Genomic DNA, 11,035 nt, shown 5'->3' on the forward strand with positions numbered 1-11,035 from the left:
CTTACCAACCCAGTCTACCACTGAGGGAAGACAGCATTAGGGGAGAAGAGGACTTTTTTGTGTATTCCTTTAACAAAGTCATATGGAACAGCTGTTGTGTCTACCAGAGCAAAGGCTGAAGAAAATATACACATGGATGGTATGGTCTTTTCTCGGACAGGGACTGTGTAGTAATGTCTACAGTGAGTGAAAAAAAACTATCTGTCATATATGCAGGTGGTTTCTGGGCCATCTGCGATTGTTATTCCTACTCAAGTCCCTTTTACCTTCAAAAAAACCAACAAAACAAACTATTTGAGTGAGATAACTTTGAAGATAGAACACCACAGAAAAATGTTAAAGCTCAACCTATGTAGACATCAAGTTTCAACCAATTTTAACATGAGTATTATTGTCATAACACAACAGCAAGTTTCATGAGAATCATAATTTCTAGAGAAAGAAAAGATGAAGAAAAGACAATAGTAACAAAAAAGCACTTTCTGGCTGCCATATTAACACTATAATTTACACTCACTCTGGGCTTTAGTTTTTGTCATTTGGGACTAACAGCACATGCTTTGTCTGCCTAGGAGGGATGCTATGAAAATCAAAGGAGATAAAGTATAAGATACTCCATAAATAAAACTTTCCTGAAGAAAAAACTAGATTAGGCTATTACCCTGAACCTTTAGTTACCTTTGCTTTATCATTTCATTTGTTTTGGTAAGAAAAATAGAATAATGCCAAGTGATTTCTCACCTGAGGAAGATGAAAAGACCTTTGTATCATGACATGCACTTCACAGAATACATTCTGTCTTGCTTGTCCTTAGCTCCAGCTAGGGCCGTGGTGACTGGTTGTGCATGGATTGTGATATAATTTACCCAGGCTTAACCTCACAGTGATGGGCTGTGCACCCTGAGTTTGCACCTTCTGCCAAAGCATTCCCCTATTCATAGAGAAGTTTAGAATGCCACAGTGCCCTGCTAGTCTCTTATGCAAACACAACCTAGAAGTGCTATAGGGTTAGTACCCCACTGGAAGAGATATGATAGTGGAGACAGGAGCCTGTGAACTGATTTATTTCTTTTGTCCCTTATGTAGACTTCCCTGGGAAGAAGTATATGACTTCTCAGAGGATAGTTTTTACAATATCAAGCAATAAATGTAACTTGTCAGAAAGCATCTTATATTTTTCTTTATTCTTGTATTTTCCTCAATCCTTCTTTGCCTCATAATCCATATTATTCAATTTGAATTCCACCCTTTTATGGTTTGTGTCTAGATGTCCCTCCAGCACTTCATGCAGTCACAAGTGGCTGAATCTAGAGTGTGCAGTGCTAGGATTAAGAGTGCTGGGATTAAGGAGGAGTGATTACTAAATCAGTCCACTGATTGAATTCGCACCTCCCTAATCCCAGTAGACTGGATAAAATGTAAGGGACAGAAAGAGCCTTGTCTATCACTTCCCTTGCTGCTTTTACTACTTTGTGGGAACCATGAACTGTTCTCTGCAATGCCCCTCTACCAAGCCACTCTACCATAGAGCCAGCCATTTATGGACTGAAATCTCTATAAACTGTGAGCTAAACAAGCCTTTCCTCCTTTAATTTGGGTGTCAGGTATTTTATCTCAGCAACAAGAAAAGTTAGTGATACAAAATTTGGTACTAGAGAAGTAGGGTGATTGCAGTGACTACACCTGACTTTGTGGTTCAGAAGTCTTTGGGAATGGCTTGTGAGAAGAGCTTGGAAAGGTTCAGGGATGCCAGCTGAAAAAGCAGAGCTGGAATGCTTTAGGATGTGATGGGAGATCACATCAGAATTTCTTGGTTAGATCTCTGAAGACCAGAAGACCGGTAGAAATCCTGCTGGTAAGAACCAGACTCGGGAGGTTTCTGTTGGGAAGAGGACTGCACTGGCTGTTTGACTCCAGATGATATGTGTTATACCTTGGAATAAAGTTTTTCTGCATTCTTTTCATGTCCAGAGACTTTGCCTGAGACTAAGATAAAGAGTGGTAGACTAATCTTGCAGAAGAAATTTCAAAGCAGTCAATTGTTGAGGTGGTAGCATGGTTGGGGGCTTTCAGGTAGATATATGTTGAGAATCAAGTGCAAAGAGCCCATCAGAATGATTTAAAACATTTTGACTTTGACAAGAAAAGAAGCACCAGTAAAACTGTGAACTGCAAAAATAGAGCAGAGGATATCTTGTTTGCTGATAAGGAACAAGAGAACAGAAAAGGTGGCTTGAGGGCATCAAAAGAAACAGGAGGGCTCCACTCTTTGCAGTCTCAAAACTGTAAAAGTTAAATACTTTGAGGCAAGAGCTCCAGAGTACAATGTTCCAGAATGGTGGTGGCCTATAGAAGTTGTTACTTGGGATTTAGTTCATAGGCACTCCACCCCTACAGCCAAGAGAAAAGGAAGCCTATGTACTGCTCCACCTGGCAGCAGATCTTGGCATCATCCACATGGTACTGGTTTTAGGTGCATAGAGATTGCAAGAGTTGCAGGGTCACAAAGGCTTCCACTCAAATTTTGGAAAGCCTGGGAGGACAAGCAGTGTGCCCCTGAGAAAGCAGTGTATGAAGCTGTGAGTGTGAAGCCAAAGGTACAGAGGAGACCCCAGAAGAAGTCATAAGACTGAAGAAGCCAGGAACATGGTTTTTCTGAAGAAAACTACAAGGAGGGAGCAGAGCCAGCCCCAGAAAGAAGCTGTGGGAGCTGCAACCACCAGAAGTGCCATAGGTGCAGAACCACTAAGCCCTTTAGAGTTCACAACTTCCCACAGGTTTCCAGAGATGCTGGAATTGGAAATGTAGTATTTAATGCTTGCCCTGTTGGATTTGGGTCTCACTTTTTTTCCATTCTTTGCTGCCACCCTGCTTATAACTTTTGGTATGGAAATGTCTGTCTTGTGCCACTGAATGCTGGAAATATTTGACTCTCTTTTCATTTGTACAGAACTTGCAGCTAAGGGTATGCCTTAAATCTCAGAGCAGACATGGGATTTGGATTTTTCAGCAATGCCAAAATTGTCAGGACAGGAAACTCTTGGAGATGGACTAAATGTATTTTTTATAAAGGGTTATGCATGAGTTTTTGACGGGCTAGGAGTAAAATGTTATGGCTTGTGTCTAGCTGTCCCCTGAAAGCCTCCTGCAGTCATAAATGGGGCTTTTTCAGAAGTGGCTCAGTCTAAGGTGTGTGATAGATTCATAGTGCTGGGATTAAGTGTGGGTGATCACTATATCAGTTCACTGATTGGATTGGTACTACCCTAATACTGGTAGACTGGATACAAGTCAAGGGACAGAAAGAGGCCTGTTTCCAACTTCCCTTGCTTGCTTTTGCTGTCTTCTGCTGCCATAAGTTGTTTCTCCTCTGAGACGCGCCTCTGCCAAGACACCCTGCCTTGGAGGCAGCCATTAATGAACTGAAACCTCTACAAATTGTGAGATAAATAAATCTTTCTTCCTTTATCTTTGGGTGCTGGGTGTTTTGTCCCAGCAGTAAGAAAAGTACTTCTTAGGGTTTGTGCCTCGATGTGCCCCCAAAAGCCTCATGTAGTCATGTGGGTAGGCTTTTCAGAGGTAGCTGAATCTAGAGTTTGTGAACAGTTCATTGTCTAGTGCTGGGACTGAGGGTGTGAGTGCTATACCCACCTGCATTAGGGCAGATAGTCTACATACAACATAAGAGAGGAAAAGAGACATACTCCCCTTTTGCTCTTGTTGCTTTTGCTATCTTCTGCCACCAGGAGTGGTTGCCCTTCTGCCATGCCACCCTGCCTTGGAGCCAACTGATTATGGACAGAAATCTCTACAAATCGTGAGCTAAATAAACCTTTCCTTCCTTAACTTTGGGTGTTGGGTATTTTGTCTCAGCAATGAAAATATGGTAACTAAGACATTAACTAAATCACACCCCCTTATAAAGTAGTTCAGTCTAAATTTTTGCCCAGGCTTTGCTTGCTGAGGAGATAATGCTGAGTCTGTGAATACCAGAGTGACTGTAGCAAGAAGCCTCTCAAGACAGTATTTTGGATCTGGGTTATAAAGACCACATTGCCAACAGAAGACGTGGAGACAATAACATTAGCACATAGTGGCTTTATAATGACTAAATTTTCACTGTGGTTAACTAGACTGAGATGCAAGTCGTAAATGAAGGAGCTATAGGTTTTAAAACATAAACAAAACAATTACTATTGAAATTGTGGAAAGGCGAAGATTGCTACAAACTACACTGGGAACACTGGAAAATAAGAGTCTGGAGAAGCTGTCAAATCAAGGCATGATGGGAAAGTTACAGGTAACCTATGGTAGCTGCACTGGAAACTCATCTCATGGAGCCACAGGGAAAACCATGCCAAAAATCGAGCCCAGGATCTAACTGTAGAGGTGTCTATATAATAAAGAAGAGTTAATACTTAGGCTCAACAAAACCTCTAGAGCAAGGTCAGGTTCTTTGTAGGAGAAGAGTGGATGAGAGTATGTGAGAATCTTGATCTCTTAGACTCCACTAAACTCTCTAGGACCCTCAGTTGAGAAGAGAAATAGTTGCCTGCCTGGAGACTGCTCGAGGCTTTCCTCTAAGGCAAGTGCCTTATAAGATCAGTTTTCCTTTTGAGATCTGTCCCTAACACCTCTCATTGCCTCTAAACTGTTGGCTGAATTAAACCCTAGCCCAGATCAAGCACTACTGCTGGAGGAAATAGCTTGCAAGCTATAAACACTGTAGAAACTCTATGGTTGCTTAGAATAGGAGGCTACACATGTGGGAATGGAGCTAGAGGATACTGGACTGAAGATATCAGAATATAAGATTGGATAAAGAAAAATTTCCTAACATAAGCACATGTATCCATGATCAGAATTCAAAAAGTCCCTGCAAAAAGTCCCCAGAGCCTGTCCTAAGAGTTCATTGAGATGTCTTGAAACTTGGTGTCTTAGTTACTTTTCTTGTTGTGGAGACAAAATACCTGATACCTAACGTTAAAAGAGGAAAGATTTATTGTAGCTCACAGTCTATAGAGGTTTCAGTCCATTGTTGACTGGCTCTGAGGCAGGATGGCATGGCAGAAGGGCACCACAGCAGAGGAGAAACAGTCCATGGCAGGCAGGCAGGCAGGCAGAAAGCAGCAAGGAGTAGCAGCAGCAGCAGCAGCCTTCTTTCTGTCCTTTTATATTCAATCCAGACTACAAACTTATTGATTGGTGCCTCCCATATCCAGGGTGGGGATTCCCCTCATTATCTACATCCTTACTCCACATTCACACACACTAATCCAGCCATCTTTGAAACTCCACATCTATGACCACATGAGGCTTTAGGGGGACATCTGTAACACTGTAAAGCTGTAACACTTGGTAAAAAGAATGCTAGCATCAACACCGCAGTAAAAAGTCACTAGCCCATTATCCAGTTTCCAGATCTAAATCAGCTCATAGATTCAGAGCTCAGGGACTGATGAGAAGGCCAGGACCCTTTAAGGCAGAACCTTTAGAAGCCATCATAGTATATACAGTAAATACTCATTTGATTCTTTCTTTAAGTGTACCTTACTTTAGATGTCACTGTGTGGTGTTGAAAGACAAATATACAAATTTTTAAAACTTAGGAGCTTTAATAGGAGCTAGGGCTGAGATTCTACCAAGGGATCTGAAATACTATCAAACATCTTCACTAGAAAGGAAGCTCACTTGGGCGATAACAATGGACTTTTCACCCAAGTTTGTTTCATAATGTGTTACAGTGTGTAAAGATCCATCCTGAGGTTACTGCCCAGACCCTTAGTGTACAAGAGGGATAAATATATTTTGCGGCTGACAGAAACCTCACAGCTTTCTAGATCTGTGATATAAGGGATATTATGAACAAAAAGCCAGATAGAAGACTCTGAAACTGCCTGTAAACCTGACAAGACCAATTCAGCAGTGAGATTGTCAAAAGGAATTGTAGAGATTAATACCACAAACACTTGAAGGATACAAAGGTGATAGTCCCCATTATATCCTTGGTTCAACACACCTTTATGTTCATTTCAGGGCCCATCTAACCCTGAGAATTTCTGAAGGTTCCTGGTGGCCAGTGGTGAATTATCATATATGTAACCAGATGTTAACCCCAATCACATCTGCAATTTATGACAAGTAATTAACAGGTCTTCCAAAACCAGGTTCATGGCAATGAGTCTGAATATGTCCTCAATGCCTATATGGAGGAAAGATCAAAAAGTTTACCTTCGCATTGTGAGTTTCACTTGTGAAACTTGTACTTTCTGTCTCCACAAGCTTGAAGGTCCTGGACTGCATTGTAGGGTGAAGGGAAAGACCACTTCCACAAGATGCACAGAGAGAGTGTTGCTGAATGTAGAGCTTCAACTACTGCCTTTTTTGGCTCCTCCTGCTAGTAGGTGAGAAAGAAAAGAAATGAGCTATTGGTGATGGTGATCAGCCCTGATTACAACAGGGTGATAGAGACTGCTACACAGTCCAGGAGATGCACTTAGTAACCTCCTTGTCTTGACACTGTTTATTCACCTCAGCTCCTTCTCCTCCTCTGCCTCACCTACTTTTCCCTCACTTCTTCTCCCTGTGATTGCATCCCCTAACAAAGTAGTTATACAGAAAACTTTGTTTCTGCCACCACTCTCAAGGGAACACAGGATTGAGCTGCTGTCCCACTGGTGGATTAAAATTCACTTATGTACAAGGAGAGAACACATATTCTGGATGTTTTACATATTTCATTTCATTGAATCTTCAGGACAATATTGGGACACAGAATAATTATTTCTATCTTCAAATAAGGAGACAAATAAGTGAAGAGAAGTGAAGGAGCTTGCCAAACATATAGCTTATGATTAACTTGACCTGGCTTTGAACCAGGAAGTGCCTAAGTCTAACACTCAAGCTCTTTCTTCTCTACACCCAATGGTTTGGTTCCTTCCAACACTCTGCTGATGCCTTTAGTGATTGTTTTCTACTTTAAGATTTCAATTTTCTTTTAATTTATAATTCAGAATACAGTGCATATTTATATAGTACATTCAAGAAGAATAAAGGGAACAACAGTGTCTTTTCTAAAGAACCCAGTTATGGTCCATCACTCTGAAATGTGACACAGGAAATCAAAGTGTGTTTGCTTATATCAAAATCAAGATCTAAAAGGTGAGCACTGAAATGAAGTAAAACTTTATCTGATTAAAATTTTTTTGCCTTCAGTCAATAATTTGTTTTTAAATAAATTCAGCACAATAAAAAGCATGAAAGAAGAAAAATGTGAAACTTTATCATATAGTTTTAAGTTTGATTATGTTACCAAGTAAGCTAAATGGCAATAGAGTAGAAAGAAATATAATCCATAAAGGAAGTGAGAAAGGTTGAAGAAGTCAACAATAATTAAATGGTGACCAAAGCCAAATGGAAATTGATCTATATTAGCTGAGGGCCATTCCTGTCTTTCAGAATGTTATACATGATGCATAACATGAAGAGAGAAAAGAAAGGTTTCTGCTATTTTGTTTTTTTTGTTTTGTTTTGTTTTTTTTTTTTTTTTGGTTTTTCTCCGGTACTGGGAACCGAACCCACGATCTTGCGCTTGCCAGGCTATTTTGATATAAAAGTATGTTATTTCTGAGACAAGGTTGCTAATTCAAAACAGCAGTAGATCCTCAATACACACATTCTAATAATCCACACCTGCTGGCAGGTATTAAAATAGATAAGATCCTTTAATAAGGCTCGGTGGGGATAGGAATCCTAAGAGCTCCGTTGGTTACTCTCAGTTTACCCCTGTCGAAACTCAAATGAGACTGACCTAAGCCAATGCAAATAGAGGTGAAAGTGGCAGCTCCAGCTCTTGGCTGATAGAGCCACTATCGGGTGGTCATTTGTCCTCAGGAACGCCTCTGCTCCGTGCAGCTAAGTCACCTGAGAATAGAAGGCTGAAACTGCCTGTGCTCTGCTTAGAATTCTGTCAAGATTCTGCTTTTGGATGTTAGGATTTTCTTATCTGAGACATGCAATAGGATGTTTCCTATTGTGTGATGTTTATAATTGATATTATGAATTCTAACTTTATGAACAATCAATCATTATTAATGATGGTGACAGTGACTACCATTATTTTAGTGCTGCTTAATTCCAGGTCTTTTACGTATAAATGGCTGTATTTATGATTCTATAAGGTAAGAATTTGTTATTTTCATTGTATGAATGAGAAATCTAAGCTCAGAGGGAAGAAGCAACTTGCCTAAGACAAAGGCTGAGATAGTTAAATTACTTCGGACACCTCTCCGTTCTTTCTAGATGTGGCTGTTGATATGCTCCTAGGAGTCTAAATGAGCAAGTTCAGACTAATAAAAGCTAACATGATACTAAAAGGTGTGGAACAGGGTAGAATAAATACACATTTTTGGGTAACAAACGTTAGACCATTGCCATATAGTATGGCTGAAACAACAGTAATAGGCACCTACGTAGAATTTATTCACTGTGATATTTGGTCCACAAACTCTATCAGTTGGTGGAAAAGATTCACAGTCGGTCCTAGAAGGTCATTCATTAATTGAACACATATTTATTGAATGAGTTCTAGGTGTTAGAGTTGAGGAAAATTACAAAACATTAACATAGGGATGAATGACATAGTTAGGAGTGCTGATACTTTAGAAGTACCCATCGAATTGGCCTGGTATGCTTATGGCAATTCCTCTAATTTTTTTTCCATTCAACAGAATCGTTAAATAATTACAATTGGTGGTATTTAAATTGTTTGTTGATTACATGTGATAATGGATGATACACAGCTTCAATCCCATCTATCATTGTATCTGATAGCATTATTCAATTTAGATATATAGCATGTGTCAACAATCATTTTTTATAACCAAGTACCTGATTGTTTGCTTGGGTGACTTTTCCAGTGGTCAAATTCAGAGCTCACAACAGTAACTATCAGTTCAATTACACCAAGGTTTGTGAAGACAATGGCTTCTGTACCCAAGCAACTGTAAAGAAATTTTAAATGGAACCTGGCATCACCTTGAAGGAATTCTTTTTTTTTTTTTTTTTGGTTTTTCTCCAGTACCAGGAACCGAACTCACAACCTCACGCTTGCCAGGCAGGCGCTTTGCCGCTGAGCTAAATCCCCAGCCCCTACCCTGAAGGGATTCTAACTTCACACTGTTGGGGATGTTTACCAAGATGGTTTCAGAGTAGACTAACTTTACACAGCACATTTTTGAAAAGACACATTTATTCAGCATCATGATCAGACTATTATATGTAGCAATCAACAATATGGGTGCAACAAAGGTCTCCATTAAAACCCTTTGTTGGAATGCTTTACACTTTCCACAGAACAGAAACTAAAATAACCTGTTATACAATTAGCTGTAAATACAGTCCTCGAGTTTTTTTGCCCATACACATGCATATTGTCTAAAACATGTCTTCTTTGTAGCAGCGAGGCCCTGCCACTACTGTGCTTGGCTGAGTTCACAAATCTGTTGTAACCTGTAGCTTCCCTGTCACTTCTCTGGCTCTCCTCTCCTGCTAAGCTTTGTTTCTTGGAAGTGTTTAAAGCCTTCTGTCACTGCCATAGCTACCGCTGCTGCTGGAAGCACCACAGCCACCTTGATTTCATGGTTTAGTAAAGTTGGCCTCCACTACCATAGGGCCCAGGGCTCCTGTCTCTGAAGTTTCCTCCTTTCATGGGTCCAAAATTTGAAGATTAATTGTCATAATTACCAAATTCATTGTAGCTTCCACCACCTCCATAATTGCTTCCATCATTACCAAATCCACTATAGCAATCCTCACTGCCACCATATCCACCTCCACCTTGGCTGTCAATGCCACCAAAAGCACCTTCACAACCACCACCAAAATTTCCAGAACTACTTTAACCTCTTTGGCTAGATGAAGCACTAGCCATCTCCTTCGACAGGGCTTTCCTCACTTCACAGTTGTGGCCGTTCACAGTATGGTATTTCTGAATGATGATCTTATCCACAGAATCCTGGTCGTCAAAGGTTACAGAAGCAAAACCCCTCTTCTTTCCACTGCCTCCATCAGTCATGATTTCAATCACTTTGATTTTTCCATACTGTTCAAAATAATCTGGCAGGTGATGTTCGGCAGTATCTTCTTTAATGCTACCAACAAAGACCTTATTCACCGTGAAGTGGGCACCTGGTCTTTGAGAATCTTCTCTTGAGACAGCTCTCTTTGTTTCCACAACCCTTCCACCCACTTTGTGTGGCCTTGCATTCATGACTGCACCCACCTGCTCCACAGTGACAGAAGTGACAAACCCAAAGCCCCTGGAACACTTGGCATTCAGATCTCTCATTACCACACAGTGTGTGAGTGCTCCCCATTGCTCAAAATGGCTTCTCCAACTCTCATGAGATGCCTCAAAGTTCAGCCTTCCAATGAAGAGCTTCTGCAGCTGCTCCGGCTCCTTAGGAAACTCTGATTTAGACATGACAGCGGTCAGAAGAGAGAATGATGATGCTTCTTCCGGGGTGTTCACCAGCAGAAAGCTCCTCTAATTTTTAACACCCCACTGCAAATGGTGGTTTGGAGCAAGTATTTCAACCCAAATAAAGTTTATATGTCTATATTTTGATTCTTCAGGTAATTCTCAACTCAGACCACCTGAAAGTCGAGGTTCTCTTTATCAAGTGTCATGGAATACCATGGTAGAAACTGTCAGTTTATCATCAAGTCTATTTCCTCTTCTCTCTGGACACATAATTAGGCTGGGTTTCCCTGCTTCTTCATAGTTAGATGTGGACATGTGACTGAGGTTTAGCCAATAGGCATAGACAATGAAGATGATGGGCTCTATTCCTTCCCTGGTCTACAGACAATTCCACGGAGCTTTCGCCATGCTTTTCCCCTTTCCTGTATAACAATGCTGAGGAGTCTACCGACCAAAAACCACATAAAGATAGAGATATATATAGCCAGAACCAGTGATCCAGAATGGCTTGTGGAAGGTCTTCCTCCCAGAAACCTAACATAGAACAATTAT

The 11,035-nt window shown here is 40.6% G+C and overlaps 1 pseudogene; it reads right to left on the minus strand.

The window, feature by feature from the left end:
- Positions 1–9,301: 9,301 nt before the first annotated feature.
- On the minus strand, positions 9,302–10,483 carry LOC102028121 (annotated as a pseudogene).
- Positions 10,484–11,035: the final 552 nt, after the last annotated feature.

The sequence above is a fragment of the Chinchilla lanigera genome, unplaced genomic scaffold (genome assembly GCF_000276665.1).
Source record: "Chinchilla lanigera isolate Chin_1 unplaced genomic scaffold, ChiLan1.0 scaffold00031, whole genome shotgun sequence".
NCBI classification, from domain to species: domain Eukaryota; kingdom Metazoa; phylum Chordata; class Mammalia; order Rodentia; family Chinchillidae; genus Chinchilla; species Chinchilla lanigera.